Genomic DNA, 16,673 nt, shown 5'->3' with positions numbered 1-16,673 from the left:
ACCCTCAACTCTTCTAATCCTTTTTTAAGATTTAGCAACAATATGTCCGTGTTCAGTGCACTGGTTTACTACCACAATTCACTTCTGTATTTGACATGCTGTATCTGTGCCTCTCAGTAAATATCTATATCTGGTGCCTGGCAGAAAGCACTTCTTACCTTCATCAATCTTACCTAGTTTTGTTGGCTGATGTATACATATATACTTTTGGTGGCTCCTACACCTAAATGTTTAAGTGGAAAATTATCATGGATTCTGGCCAAATATGTCAATAGTGTAAAATTCACAAATGACAATTTCAAATAGACTCTCTCCTGTTTTTATTAACCTATTGAAGAATATGTTTAACTGGTCCTCAAGACATTTTTCTCCCTGTCCTTAGTCCAGTATCTTACTTTTGGCCTTAAGAAAGAATGATGATAAATCATCCTACCCTTATGTCTGGGCATGCAAACACTGGAAACTAGATAGAGTATACAGGAATGACCTGTGAATAAAAATATTGTCTATAAGAACTTCCTACACTCTGGACTTTTCTGTTCTTATGGTTCCTGGAAGACAGTGGGTTTATATCATTCATTTCTTTATTCCAAAAGCCAAGTGTTTGAAGGGCATATTTGTTTTCCTGATAAGTCATGACCTTTATACTTTGTCAAGAAGAAAAGGTCCTAAGGAAGAAGGGAAAAACAAGTATTGTATGCTTAGCTCCAAGTAAACTCATGCTTTGGATATTTATAGAGCACTTTGTGTCTGACACTGATATTTGGGAGAGAGAAGTGCTTCTAGTTTAGACTTGATCATCTCAGTCTGTCCACTAGTATTACTCAGACTACCACTTCAATTTCCTAGGAAATACATGTGATTACTTGGCATATTTCTTTTCTTTTATGTCATTCATATTTTTTAAAGAATTTTATTGCTTTTTTTAAACTGGTTGTTTTCTATATTTACATTTAAAATATTAATTCCTTTCCCAGTTTATTCCCTTAAGATCCCTACATGTTCCCTTTTCTTACTTCTATAACCAGACTTTCTGTCCATTGACACTCCCTTGAACTGGGAGACAAATTAGGGAGGACCAAGGGCATCATCACCATTTTTGCCCAAAAAGGCCATCCTCTGCCACATATGAATTTGGAGCCATAGATCAGTCCATGTACGTTCTTTGTTTATTGGTCTGGTATCCGAAGGCTCTGGTTTATTGGCATTGTTGTTCTTATGGGGTTGAAATCACCTTCAGCTCTTCTAACCTTTTTCAATATTTACCTACAAGAGGTCTGTTTTCAGTTCACTGGTTTGCTACTAGCATTCACTTCTGTATTTGACATGCTGTATCTGTGTCTCTCAGTAAATATCTTTATCCAGTTCCTGGAAGAATGCACTTATTAGCTTTATCAATCTTATCTAGTTTTGGTGGCTGATGTATATAAATAATTTTGGAGGCTTCTACACTTACGTTGTTAGGCGGAATGTTAACAAGGATTCTCCCCAACTATGTCAAGAATGTAGAATTCACAGATGACAATGTAAATAGACTCCCTCCGGTTTTTATGAACCTATTGAAGTAGACATTTAACTGGTCCTCAAGCCATTCTTCTCCCCTGCCCATCATCTGGTAGATTACATTTGGCCTTAAGAAAGAATCATGGTAAAACATCCTAAACACTCAAGTCTGGCCATGGGAACACTAGAAGAGAGATAGGGTAGTACTGATATCAAATGGGAGTAGAGAACCGAATTAAAAAATCCATGTTATACTTTGCTTTCCTGATGTCTGGTAATTTTTTTGGTAAAAAAAAAGGATTTGGGAATTCATCATTTGAAATAGGTACACAGTAGTTACAGTGTTGTACTCATTCTATAGCTGGGCCCCCTTTGTGACCAAAATCATTGCAGAAAATTTAATTGGAAAACAGAATTTTTGATTACACAATGAGGAACATTTACAAAGTCCCCTATCAAGGAATTTACAGTAAGAAATTGAAATACAATATTCATTCAATTAAAGGTTGTAGAGAAAATACTGGCATTTGGGAAAGAAAGAAAACACAGAAAATTGAACTTTATGTCACAGGAATGAACCTGGGAATAAAAATATTATCTAGAAGTATTTCCTACACTCCATGTTCCTAAATCGTTTCTACCCATGCTAAGCCCCTGGCTAACTTTCTACATTCAGAGCATGTAACGACTAGAGAAGCAGAAAGAAGTCTCTACTTTAGAGTGATGTAGTACATATAGGTTTCCACTGTGTTTCCTGAGACATACCTGGGAAAGGCACTCTTGAATCTGGTCAATGTAAGGAAGTGTTCAGCATGTAGATCACGGTAGTGCTCAGTGACATTATCATTAGAACCTGCCTGAAAACTCTCTTATAATCTGGTGACCCCTAGCTCCTTCTGTTGTCATGACTGCAACTGCCTCTCAGATTTTCCATCAATACCTCTAAGGTTTACTATTTGGCCTAATTCAGAGACAATTTGGAAGTGAGAAAAAAGAGGATGAAGGATATGAAATGGAGAGAAGGAAGCTGGCCTTCTGTCTTGGTATAAAAAAAACAGGGAAAATTATGTGGTGCTTGGGAAAGTTTAGTATGTCCTTGTTAGGTGTTGAGGGGTAACTCTGAAGAGATAGCCTTTATCTTCGCCTTCCACATAAGGGAATTAGGAGCCGGGAGCCTCTCAGAAGCATCTGGACTTCCCTTTTCTTTTGCTTTCTGGAAGACAGAGAGTTTATATCATTCATTCCTTTATTCCAAAGTCAAGTGTTGTGAATGGCACAGTTGTATCCCTGACAGGTCATGGACTTTATACTTTTTCTCAAAAAGAGAAAGTTACTTAGGAAGATGGGAAGGACAAGCATTATGTCCGCAGCTCAGAGTAAACTCTTCAATGTCTTGGATACCTATAGTGCAGTTTCTGTCTGATACTTCTATCTGGGAGAGAGAAGTGCTCTAGTTCAGATATCATCATCTTAGTCTTACCACTTGTATTACTCTGACTATCATTGTAGATTTCCAAGTCAACAGGTATAATTAGTTGGCAGTTTACTTTTATTTTATGTCTTTCATTTTTTAGCAAATTTTATTGCTTTTTTTAACTGGATGTTTCTATATTTTCATTTAAAATGTTATTTCCTTTCCCAGTTTCCTGCCTAAAAGATCATTTACTCGTTACCCTGCCCTTCTGCTATAACCCTCCTTATTACCCCTTGACATTACCTTGAACTTGGAGTCAAACCTAGGGAGGACCAAGGACTTCTCCTTCCATTGGTGCCCACCAAGTCTATTCTCTTCCACATATGCAGTTGGAGCCATAGCTCTGTCCATGTACATTCTTTGAATATTGTTCTAGTATCAGAAAGCTCTGGTTCATTGGCATTGTTGTTCTTGTAGTGTTAAAGCCCTTCAGCTCTTGTAATCTTTTTTTAAAATCTAAAAACAAGAAGTCCATTTCCAGTTTACTGGTATGCCACTAGCATTCACTTCTGTATTTGTATAATCTAGCTGTGTCTCTCAGGAAATATCTATATCTGACAGAATGCATTTCTTACCTCCATCAATCTTGTGTAGTTTCGGTGGCTGATGTATATATATGTACTTTTGTTGGCTCCTACAGCTATAATTTTAGCTGGAATTTTAACATGAATTCTGCGCATCTAGGTCAAGACTGTAGAATCAACAAATGGCAACACCAATTAGACTCCATCCTGTTCTTTTGAAACTACTTATATTGAGGCTTCACTGGTCCTCAAGTCATTCCTCTCGCTTTCCATCCTCCTATATCTTATGTTTGACTTTAATAATGAATCATGGTAAAATATCCAAAACCCTCAAGTATGGCAATGAAACACAGGAAGGTAGATATTGCGGAACTGATATCAAGTGGGACTAGAGAAACGAATTAAATAGTCCATGTGGTACTTTCCTTTATTGATGTCTGGTAATTTTTGGATAAAATAAGGATTTGGGAGTGTGTCATTGAAGTATGTATACAGTATTTACACTGTTATGCTCATTCTATAATTGGGCCACCTCTGTTGCCAAAAATCATTGCAGAAATGGAATTGGAAAAAAGAATTTTTGAGTACACATTCAGGAATATTATAAAGTCCCCTATCATGGAATGTACAATAAGAAAATATAATATAATATTCATTCCATTACAGGACTATAGGGAAAATCCTAGTGTTTGGGAAACAGATAAATCTGAGAAAATTGAACTAGACCTGGGAATAAAATTATTATCCACATTCATTTCCTCCACTCTAGGTTCCTAAATCTTTTCTACCCATGCCAAGTCCCTAGCTATCTTTCACCATTCAGAGCATGTAATCATTAAGGAAGCCAAGAGAATTCCCTAGCTTTAGAGATCAAGTATGTAAAGTTTTCCACTGTGTCACAGGAGACACTCCTGTGAAGTGCACCCTTGAATCTACTCAATGTTAGTAAAGCAGTTCAGCAGGTAGTCCATGGCAATTCTCAGTGATATCATCATTAGGCCCTCCCTGAAAAATCTCTTACATCCTGGAGAGCCCTAGCTTCTTCTGTGATGTCACAAGTATTGTCGTGTCTTCAACTGCACCTCAGAAATTCCTTCAGTACCTCTAGGATTTAGCAATTAGCCTTCTGTTCAGAGTAAACAGCCATTTGGGAGGGAGAACAAAGAGGATGAAGATATCAGAGATGGGGAGAAGGAAGCTGGCCTTCTGTCTTGGTATAAAAGTAAAGAAGAAATATGTGGATCTTGGGAAAAACCCCTGGGAAGATGGTTTAATTCTTTTGTTCTATGGGTTCACCAAGCTCATGGAGAAGATGCTGAACATCCTAAAGACCTTTTGCCAGATGGCAAAGTTTCTAGATACCCCTTATTAGATTTTGATGGTCCTGGGGATTGTATGGCTGATGGTAAATGTTTACCAGAATGAGTGCTAGAGCCAGATTGATGTTAAGATGCTTTAGAAGACATGGAAATTTTTTTATATACTTGGGCTAATGGCACAAGGTCTACATGATTTTTTTTCGATGTGGACTGCCCTTCAGACCTTTGTAAATATAAAAAAAAGGTTTTGTATCTTTGAAGTCTAATTTGCACAGTGACAAATCACTTTGAGCATGGAGAACAATTTCTGGAGCACTAGAGAGGGGTGAAGAAATTCCCTGAAACCTAGGGCAGATGGTGAACATGCCTTTTCAGTTGAAGGAAGAGTTACTTGAGCATCTTGGGACAATATGGAATGTCCGTCATGCCCTTGTAAGGATTGGCAACTTTCCACAATTCCTTAGTCTTTTTTGAAAATTCCATGTCCCTTTGGGCAGATGGAGAAGGTGTGAGATGCACCTGAGTAGTAGTTCTAGCTTTTGGTGTCTCTTCGGCAGCAGAAGATGGCACAAGATCCCTTTTGGCAGAAGGGGGAAGGTTGAAACTGTCTCCCTTAGAGGAGAAATTTCTAAAGACTCCATCAAAAGGATAAAATCTTAACCCTTTGTTTCTAGAAACTCGATGCCTGTGGTCCAATTTGGTATACGGAGAATGTCAAGTATTTCTCCACAGAGTGGACATGTGAAATAAATCTAATTGGGTAGATGGGGATAGTTGTAAAGCATGCTGTTCAGATACAGTAGATCCTACGACATCCTTCTCACATGAGGAAGGTCTTAATGTATCGTGTATATATGTGGAAATCCTGACTGTGATGTCAGAATGGGGGGAATGTATTAGAGCTACCTCTGAGATGTGACCTCTCCTACAGAAACAGGGGCATATGTGAGAGGTCTGAGACTCTCCTGAGCAGATAAGGAGGTTCTAGACATCGTTGTGTAACTGTGTAAGTTCCAAGAAAAATTCCCTCTGCAGGAAAAATGGAAAGAGACTTTCATATTGAAGTATTGAAGTGTCAGGTTCCCTACCCTGCTTGATAGGCAAAACAGGTTCCAAGGCCCCTTCAGGAGATAAGGTAAAATTGAAAGGCTTTTAGGTATTTGGCAGGTGTTCTGGGTCAGTTTGTGGGTATAAAGAAGGACTGGAAACCCTTTGTGCATATTTGGAAGAGTGTGTAGCATCTTCTGTAGTTGGGGAAGATGGCTGATCTTGAGGAGATTAAGAAGTTCCTATAGTCATCTGTGAAGTTTGCGGAGGTCATATCCATTCTTTCCACAAATGGAATCCAAGGAATCCCTTTCCTCAGATTTCAAGGATGCTACAGACACTGGTGTTTGCATATCATGTTCCCCTACTGCTCGTTCATATATGGTTGGATCCATAACCTTCTCTACATATGCAATGTGTCCTAGAAAATCTTTTGTACACGTGTTGCGTCCACAAGCTATTTCTAAATATGTGGCTGTGGGTAGAACTCCTTTTGTAGATGTTTCTTGTCCTGCAGTCTCTTTTTGAGATAGAGTACTACTCAGAGAATCATGCTCAGTTTTGGGAAATTCTAGCATCTCTGATGTACATGTGGAAAATTTTGGAGCCCCTCTTTTCAGGACAGAATGACATAGAGTCCCCTGAGGAGGAAGGGTATGTTTTATCTTCTCTGTACATTGTATCAATATGGAGTCTGCATGACTCATTGACAATGTGTTATGATAAACTTGTCTTTTTTGGTCCTGATGACAAGTCAGGAGGGTCCTTTTTGGTGGTAGAGGATATTTGAATATTTCTCTGTTTTATAGGGACATTGGAAGTACTGGGGGTGATGGTGAGGGTGCTAGATCATATTTTTTATGTGAAGAAGGCACAAGAGTTCCTTAGGTGGACTCACAATTTTCTAACATATCTTGTGTGGGTGTGGAACTCTCAAGAGCCCCTTCAAAAACTGGCAGTCATTCTTGATCTAATGGTGTACATGCAGAAAGTTTTGTCACTCCTCTTCTGTTGTGTGTGTTATGAGGTTGGCTTGAGAATTTGTGACTGTATTTTGCCCCCCTTGGATCATAAGTGATGATTTAAGTCCTTTTTTAATAGTAGAGGTCTTTGAAGTTCCTCTTGGATTAATAGTGATTTCAGAAATCCCCGTTGTCAGCAGAATCAATTTTCAACTCATTTTACCCGAAGCAGATTGCAAAAGGCACTTTGGTGGAGATGGGGGACATCTTTGAGTGTCTTTGTGAGTGGACAAAGCTCTCTGCCAAGTTTTGGCAGTTGGCGAAGGTATTAAAGTCTCATGCAGAGAGTGGGCAGGACTTAATCCATCTGTGGAATATGGAAATCATTGAGATTACCTTTAAGAGAAGAAGATGTGGAGACCATTTTGTTTGATGGGGCTTGTTGTACCTCCCCTCGACCAGAGGGGTCTTCTCCAACACATTTGGAGGAGAATTGGAAAGACTGGAGACCTGCAGGATAGGGAATGAACATTTGAAACTCCTTTGGAAACTCTGTGAGACAGAAGAGTGGACAATACTGAGACCTCATGGAAGGAGAGACTGCCACCTCCGCCCACTTGTTCCCACAGGCCTAGCCCAAGAGGAAAGTGCATAGTGCATCTGGACACATGTATATAGGAGCAGTCAAGCTGCAGGAGCCCTGCAGTCCAAACTGCAACTGGATCTGAACTGGTCCTAACAGCATCCTACTCCCAAATCTCGTGTGGTGTGGTCAGACTGAGACCATCAGAGGGACAGAAACCCCTGAGAATTCTGCTCACATTCCTGACTTAAAAAAAATAACAACACCCAGCTCCATCTGGGCCTCCTGTGCATAGGGACATAGGAGCAGTAGGGGCTGGACATTTCTTCGTGCCTCTCATAAAGAACTGAAAGTCAGCCTGATTCAGATTGGCTGTAAGCAAATAATTTTCTGTGCCTTGGAAAGGGTTTAAAATATTTTCATTAACTTTTGATATGAAATTAGTTAGGACTTTGAGAAAAGGGGGCAGAGAGGCCCTAGAACGTATGTATTTAATTTTTTTTTGTTTTTTGCTTTCTAGAGTCTAACTTCTTAAGTTGTTTGTACATTTTGAATATTACCCACTATCAGATAAAGGATTGGTAAAAATATTTTCCCAATCTGTTGGTTACAGCTTTGCCCAAATGATGGTGTCTTTTACCTTACAGAAGCTTTCGTGTTTTATTAGGTCCTATTTGTCAATTTGTGATCTTAGAGCCTACATCATTGGTGTTTTGTTCAGGAAACTTTCCCTGTGCCCATGTGTTCAAGACTCATCCCAACCTTTTCTTCTATTAGTTTGAGTGATTCTGGTTTGATGTGTAGGTCCTTGATTCACTTGTACTGAAGCTTTGTACATGGTCATAAAAATGGTATAATTTGCATTCTTGTACAAGCTGACTTTTAGTTGAACCAGCACTAATTGGAAAATGCTATGTATCTTCCTTTGGAAGGTTCTATCTCCTTTGCCAAATATCAAATTATAGGTGTGTGGGTTCATTTCTGGGTCTTCAATTCTATTCCACTAGTCCATCCATCTGTCTCTTTACAAATACCAAGCAGTTTTTATCACTATTGCTCTGTAAAACTGCTTGAGTTAAGGAGTGATGATTCCTCCAGAAGTTCTTTTATTGTTGAGGATAGTTATAGCTGTCCTGGCATTTTCTTATTCCAAATGAATTTGCAAATTGCTATTTCTATCTTTATTAAAGAATTCAGTTGGATTTTTGATGGATATTGCATTGCATTGAATGTGTACATTGCTATTGGGAAAATAGTCATCTTCCCTATATTAATCTTGTCAATCTATGAGCAAGGAAGCTCTTTCTATCTTCTGAGATCTTTCTCAATTTCTTTCTTCAGATACTTGAACTTCTTGTCATACAGATAATTCACCTGCTTGGTTAATCTCACACCAAGATATTTTACATTATTTGGGACTATTGTGAAGTGTGTGGTTTCATTATTTTCTTTCTTAGCCTGTTTATCCATTGAGGAGAGGAAGGGTCCTGGTATGTTTGAGTTAATTTTATACCCTGACACATTATTGAAGTTGTTTATCAGGTTAAGAAGTTCTCTGGTAAACTTTTGGGGTCAATAAGTGTATACACCTCATCTGGCAAGGAAGACACAACATTGTCGGATTCTTCTCTACAGCCTTTATGGCAATACCACCTCTTTGGTGATACAGGGACCTCTAACGGCAAAAGCACTTGCCTTCTATACACAACAGGCTCTGGCTATGCTAATTGTCCTTCAGGGATTGGCGGAGAATGAATCACCCCACTATCACCCCTGCTACTTTTCCTTCAGGTATTGGCGGCGCATGAATTCCTCATTAGCTTATTACCATCCCGTCAAACTGATGCCAGGGGCAAAACCCGCACATGTGCAGTATCTTTGGTCACAAGAGGAGGGCACCGGATCACCTAATTACCCTACAGCCACCCTGGCAAGGAGACAAGCCTGTGCATATGCAATAAATCGTTTACTTCCAGACGGGACTGGATTTCGGCACCATTTATGCTTTACCTCAACGCTCCCTACACTGAAGTGTTGTTGAATTTTGTCAAATGCTTTCTCAGCATCTAATGAAATGACCATGTGTCCTTATCTTTGAGTTTGTTTATATGTCACATAGCATTGACGGTTTTCTGTATATGGAAACATCTCTGCATCCCTGATCATGATGGATGATTGTTTTTTAGATTCGGTTCACAAGAATTATATTGAGTATTTTTGTGTCAATATTCATAGAGGAAATTGGTCTGAAGTTCTTTTTCTTTGTTGGATCTTTGTGTGGTTTAGGCAGTTAACATGATCTACCTGTGTCTCTCAGGAAATATCTATATCTGGTTGCTTGCAGAATTTACTTTTTAGATACATCACTCTTATCTAGTTTTGGTGGCAGAGGTATATATATACATATATATATATATACATACATATATATATATATATATATATATATATATATATATATATATATATGTATATACTTTTGATGGCTCCTACAGCTATGTGGTTAGATGGAAGTGTAACATGGATTCTGCGCAACTAGTTCAAGAATGTAGAGTTGAGAATTGACACAAATAGAATCCCTCTTGTCTTATGTTTCTACTGAAATTGAGGTTATACTGGTCCTCAAGCCATTCTTATTTCTACCCATCTTCTCTTATCTTATGTTTGGCCTTCAGAGACAATGATGGTAAAACATCCGACCCTCCAGTCTAGCAATGGGGACACAGGAAGATAGATAGTGTAGTACTGATTCCAAATAGTGCTAAAAACGTGATTTCTATAGTCATTTTGTCCTTTGCTTTGATGAAAATGGAATTAGAAACAATTTTTGAGTACACATACAGGAATATTAAAGTCTCTTTTCAAGGAATGTACAATGAGAAAGTGAAATACAATATTCATTCAATTAAGGTCTGTAGGCAAAATACTGGACTTTGGGAAATAGAGAAAACCTGGGATACTGAACTGTAAGTCGCAGGAATGTACCTGGGAATAAAATATTATCTGGAAGAGTTTCCTCCACTCTATGTTCCTAAATCTTTTCTTGCCATGCTAAGCACCTGATTAACTTTGTTCATTCAGAGCATGTACCCACTAATGAAGCAAAGGGAAGTCTCTACCTTTAGAGAGATTAGTATGTAAAGGTTTCCACTGTGTCACAGGAGAAACTTCTGGAAATGGCACCCTCAAATATGGTCATTGCAAGGGAAGCTGTTTAGTAGGTAGGCTATGGCAATTCTCAGTGACATCATCATTAGTCCTCCCTGAAAAATCTCTTGTATCCTGGAGAGCCCAAGCTTCTTCTGTGATGTCACAAGTGTTGTCATGACTGCAACTGCCTCTCAGATTCTCCTTCAGTACCTCTAGGGTTTACAAATTGGCAACTAATCGGGGGTAAACAGCCATTTGGGAGGGAGAACACAAAGGATGAAGTGACCAGACATGGGGAGTAGGAAGCTAGCCTTCTGTCTTGGTATAAAAAAAGGAAGGAATACGTGGTCAATGGGTAAGCTCTTTAAGTATTGTGTAGGGGTTGAGTAGGTTCACTGAAGAGATAACATTTATCTGAGCTTCACACTTATGGGAATCAGGAGCTGGGAGCCTCTCAGAAGCATCTGGACTTTCCTGCTTGTTATTTTTCTTGGGAGTCAGACAGTTTATGTATTTCATTTCTTTATCCCAAATGTCAGATTTTGGTAGGGCACTCTAGTTTTTCCAAGGAGCTCATAGCTTGTATCCTTTTGCTAAGAAGGAAAGGTCCTAAAGAAGAAAGTAAAGCAAGTATTGTGTCCTCAGCACAGAGTAAACTGCTGCATGCATTGGATTCTAATAATGCAGTTCGTGTCTGACACGGAGATGTGGGAAGGAGAAGTGCTTTTAGATGAAACTTAATCATATCAGTCTTTCCACTTGTATTACTCTGAATACCATTCCATGACAGTGACCCCTTAAAATACTGAATCAATTGGTGTGATTAGCTGGCAGATTTATTTTCTTTTATTTCTATCATTTTTTTTTTAGTTTTTAAACAAATTTTATTGCTTTTTTAATTGGATATTTCTAAATTTACATTTAAAATATTATTTCTTTTCCCAGTTTTCAGACTATATGATTCCTTACCGGTCCCCTTACCCTTTTCCTATAACCACCCTTACTGCCCCTGGACATTTACTTTACCGGGAGCCAAACCTAGGCAGGACCAAGGGTTCTCCTTCCATTGTTGTCCAACAAGGTCATCCTCTACAACATACGTAGTTGGAGACATAAATATGTTCATGTACATTTTTTGAACATTGGTCTACTACCAGAAAGCTCTGCTTCATTAGCATTCTTGTTCTTAAGGGGTGGAAAGCACCTTCACCTCTTCTAATCCTTTCTCAAAATCTACCAACAAGAAGTCCATTTTCAGATCACTTTTTGTCCAATAGAGTTCATGTTGTGGTTTGCCCTGAAGTTATCTGTGTTTGATACTAATTCCAATGCCCCAAGGTCAGCTGCATAGTCCTGTACTCAGGACTCAGGTTACTTCACCAGAACCACCTGCCTATTGAATTTGTGAAGTATATGTGAGTGGCAGGAACAGGATAGAAGGAGGGTTGTCATGGGAGGAGAAGGAAGAATGGGCGGGAGAGAAGTTTGAAAGAAGAGAAGACTAGAGGAAAAAGGAGAGAAAGGAAGATGACAGAGTGAGAAGCCATGGTAAGTGAATCTAAGATTTTGCTCTGTGTATTTACATGTTATTATTAATGTTCCTACGGGATGGATGGTACGCAGATTTGTATGTTTAAGTGGGCAATTATATCTATTCTACTAGATCAAAGATTATTGTGTTGTGTGTTTTTTATGTGAGGGTTTGTGTATAGGAAAGTGTGTGGTGGCAAAAAACACTGTGCAGCCGAGGAGTGGGAATGTGTTTCCTCCAAGATATCTAGCAGAGAATTTCAGACATATTGGTGCCAGAGTTAGCAGGGTAACAGGAAATTTTACTTTGTTATTTTCATATTTTTACAAAACACATTCTTTTCTGTATATCATATGCTCTAGCTGTGTCTCTTTAGAAATATTGGGGTTGGGGATTTAGCTCAGTGGTAGAGAGCTTGCCTAGGAAGCGCAAGGCCCTGGGTTCGGTCCCCAGCTCCAAAAAAAAAAAAATATCTATATCTGTTGCCTGGCAGAATGCACTTCTTAGCGTCATCAATCTTATCTAATCTTATCTTATATATATATTTCCTTTGCGTGGCTCCTGCCGCTACGTGGATAAGTAGAATTTTCACATGGATTGTGCTTAACTAAGTCAAGAATGTAGAATCCACAAAGGACAATGTCAAATAGACTCCCTCCTTTTCTTATGAACATATTGAAGTTGAGGTTTCCCTGGACCTCAAGCAATTCCTCTCCCTGTCCTTCTTGTATCTTATTATTCCAGAAGAATGAATAATTGTAGAACAACCGCAAACCTCAAGTCTGGCCACGGGAACACAGTAAGGTAGATAATGCAGAACTGATATCAAATGGGACTAGAGAATCGAATTCTATAGTCCATGTTGTCCTTTGCTTGACTGATCCCTGATAATTTTGGGATAAATTAAGGATTTGGGAGTTTATCATTTCAAGTAGGTACACAATATTTACACTCTTATACTCATTCTATAGCTAGGCCACATTTGTTGCCAAAATCATTCCAGAAAATGGAATTGGAAAAAAAAAGTTTTGAGTACACATTCAGCAATATTTATAAAGTCCCATATCGAGGAATGTACAATACGAAAGTGAAATAAAATATACATTCAATTGAAGGTCTGTAGGGAAAATACTGGCCTTTGGGAAACGGAGAAAACCTACAAAATTGAACTGTATTTCACAAAATGTACCTGGTTATAAAATTAATATCCAGAAGAATCTCCTCCACTCCATGTTACAAGATCTTTTCTACCAATTCCAGGACCTTGACTAAATTTTCCCGTTCAGAGCATGTATCCACTAATAATGCAAAGGGAAATCTCTAGCTTTAGAGAGATGGAGTAAATGTTTCCACTGAATCATAGGAGACAAACCAGGAAAGGGCACCCTCAACTCTGGTCAATGTAAAGAAAACTATTTAGCAGGAAGACAATGGCAGTTTTCAGTGACATCATCATTAGGCCCTGCCTGAAAAATCTCTTGTAACCTGGAGAGCTTTGTCTTCTTCTGTGATGTCACAAGTGTTGTCATGACTGCATCTGCTTCTCAGGTATTCCTTCAGTACCTCTAGAGTTTAGTAAATGGCATCCATTTCAGAGTAAACAGCCATTTGGGAGTGAGAACAAAGGATGAAGAGAACAGATATGGAGATAAGGAAGCTTCCCTTCTGTTTTGCTCTAAAAAAAGGAAGAAATATGTGTGCTTCTGAAAGCTCAGTGACTCCTTGGTACGGGTTGAGTGATATTTCTGAACAGATAGCACTGATCTGAGTCTTCCACAAATGGGAATCAGGATTTGGGGTCCTCTCAGAAGCATCTGGACTTCCCTGTAATTATGGGTCCTGGAAATCAGAGAGTTTATATCATTCATATATATCAAAAGCCAAGTGATGGGAAGGGCACAGTTGTTTTCCTGAGAGCATATGGCCTTAATTCTTTTTGACAAGAAGAGAAAGGACCTAAGGAAGAAAGGAAGGACAAGTATTGTGTCCCTAGCTCAGAGTAAACTCCTCCATGCTTTAGATATCTATTGTGCAGTTTGTGTCTGATACAGATATCTGGGAGAGAGAACTGTTTCTAGTTGAGTCTTCACCATCCTAGTCTTTCCACTATTATATCTGTAACTACCATACCCTGACAGTGATCCATTAGATTTCTGAGTCAACATCTGTGTTTGTGTTTAGCTGTCAGTTTTCTTTTCATTTATTTCTTATATTTTTTTTATTTTTACAAATTTTATTTGTTTTTTTAAACAAATAAATATGTACATTTACATTTAAAATATTATTTCTTTCAAGAGTTTACTACCATAAGATACCTAACTGGTCCCTCTCCTGTTCTTCTATAAACTACCTTACTGTCCTTTCACATTTATTTTAACTGTGAGTCAAACCAAGGGAAGGACCAAGGCCTTCTACTTCCATTGGTGCCCAAAAAGCCATCCTCTGCTACATATGCAGTTGGATTCATAGGTCTGTCCAAGTACAGATTTTGAATATTGGTTTAGTACCAGAAAGCTCTGGTTCATTAGCATTTTTTTTCTTTCGGTGTTGAAAGCTCCTTCAGCTCTTGTTATTCTTTCTCAGAATCTACCAACAAGTGGTCCGTTTCAGTTCACCTGTTTGCCACTAGCATTCTATTCTTTATTTGAAATGCTCTAGCTGTTTCTCTCAGGACATATGTATATCAGTTTCCTGGCCAATAGCAATAGCACTACTTAGCTTCATCACTCTTATCTAGTTTTGGTGTCTGAAAAGAAAAAAAAAAAAATATATATATATATATATATATATATATATATATATATATATATATATATATATATATGGTGGTTAGGTGGAATGTCAACATGGATTCTGTGCAACTATGTAAAGAATGTAGAAATTGTAGAAATTACTAATGTCAATGTCTAATAGACTCACTCCTATACTTATGAAGGTATTGAAGTTGAGGTTTCACTGTCCCTCAGGCCTTCCTTTTCCTGCCCATACCCCTGTTTCTTTTATTTGGCCTTTAAAAGAATCATGGTAACACATCTGAAACTTTCAAGGCTGGCCATGGGACCACAGGAAGGTACATAATGTAGTACAGTTATCAAATTTGATTAGAGAACCGAAATGTATAGTCCATGTGGTCCTTTGCTTTATTGATGTATAGATATCTTTGGATAAAATAAGGATTTGGGAGTTTATCATTTGAAGTAAGTACACAGTATTCACACTATTATACTCACTCTATAGCCGGGCCACATTTGTTTCCAATATCATAGCAGAAAATGGAATTGGAAAACAGTAATTTAGAGTACACATTCAGAAATATTTATAAAGTCCCCTATCAAGGAATGTACAATAAGAAAGTGAAATACAATATTCATTCACCTAAAGGTCTATAGCGAAAATACTGGCCATTATAAAACAGAGAAAACCTAGAAAATGGAACTGTATGTCACAGGAATGGACATGGGAATAAAAATATTATCCAGAAGAATCTCCTACACTCCCAAGTTCCTACATCATTACTACCCATGTCAGGACCCTGACTAACTTTCTCCATTCAGAGCATGTAACCACTGTCGAAGCAAAGAGAAGACCCTAGCTTTAGAGAGATGGAGTACATAAAGGTTTCCCCTATGTCACGGGAGACATACCTGGAAAGGCACTCTTGAAACTGGTCAATGTAAAGAAAGCTGTTTACAGGTAGGCCAGGGCAGTTCTCAGAGACATTCATCATTAGGCCCTCCATGAAAAATCTCTTGTATCCTGGAGAGCCCTAGCTTCTCCTGTGATGTCACAAGTGTCTGCAAATGCCTCTTGGATATTCCTTCAGTGCCTATAAGGTTTACTAATAACCTCCTGTAGTTCAGAGGAAATATCAATTTGGGAGTGAGAACAAAGAATATGAAAAGCTCAGAGATGGGGAGAACAAAGATGGTCTTCTTTCTTGGTATAAAACAAAGGAAGAAATATGTTGACCCCGGGAAATCTCACTGACTCTTTTCTAGGAGTTGAGTAGGTACGTTGAAGAAATACAATTGATCTGACCCTTCCACACATGGGTTCAGGGGCTCGGAACCTGTCAAAACTAACTGGACTTCTCTCCTTCTAATGGTTCCTTTAAGTCAGAGAGTTTATATCATTAATATATTTATCAAAAAAGCCAGGTGTAGGGGAGGGCACTGTCCTTTTCCTTACAGCTCATGCCTTTTATTTTTTTGCCCAAAAGAAAAGGGCCCTAAGGAAGAAGTGAAAGACAATTAATGTGTCCTCAGCTCAGAGGAATCTCCTTGATTATTTGAATACCTATAGAGCAGTTTGTGTTTGATACTGGGATTTGGGAGTGAGATGTGTTTATAGTTCATCATATCAGTCTTTTTGCTAGGATTACTCTGACAGCCATTGCCTGATTGTGACCCTTTAGATTTCTCATTCAATATGTATGATTCGATGGCAGTTTTCTTATTTTTAACTTAGTTAATATTTATTATTTTTAGCAAGATTTTTTTTGCTTTTTTAATTTGATTTTCCATATTTACATTTCAAATATTTTCCTTTCCCAGATTGCTTTCCATGAGATCCCTAACCGG

General features: G+C 38.3%; 2 long non-coding RNA genes across 2 annotated transcripts in view; both read right to left on the bottom strand.

Annotated features, from left to right (window-relative positions):
- Positions 1 to 15,826, bottom strand: part of LOC134484791 (uncharacterized) — an 84,689-nt gene extending 68,863 nt beyond the window's left edge. The window contains exon 1 of the long non-coding RNA XR_010062591.1: positions 15,738 to 15,826. This is a non-coding gene — a long non-coding RNA (uncharacterized LOC134484791). The remainder of the gene's footprint in view (positions 1 to 15,737) is intronic.
- On the bottom strand, positions 2,766 to 11,234 carry LOC134484793 (uncharacterized). The gene is made up of 4 exons (XR_010062598.1): positions 10,532 to 11,234; positions 7,226 to 7,339; positions 3,553 to 3,668; positions 2,766 to 3,433 (listed from the first exon to the last, which is right to left on the bottom strand). It is a non-coding gene; the product is annotated as an uncharacterized LOC134484793 (long non-coding RNA).
- Positions 15,827 to 16,673: the final 847 nt, after the last annotated feature.

The sequence above is a fragment of the Rattus norvegicus genome (genome assembly GCF_036323735.1).
Source record: "Rattus norvegicus strain BN/NHsdMcwi chromosome Y unlocalized genomic scaffold, GRCr8 chrY_unlocalized_8, whole genome shotgun sequence".
NCBI lineage: Eukaryota > Metazoa > Chordata > Mammalia > Rodentia > Muridae > Rattus > Rattus norvegicus.
Note: the sequence above shows the minus strand (reverse complement) of the source record. Positions and strands in the feature narration are given on the sequence as shown.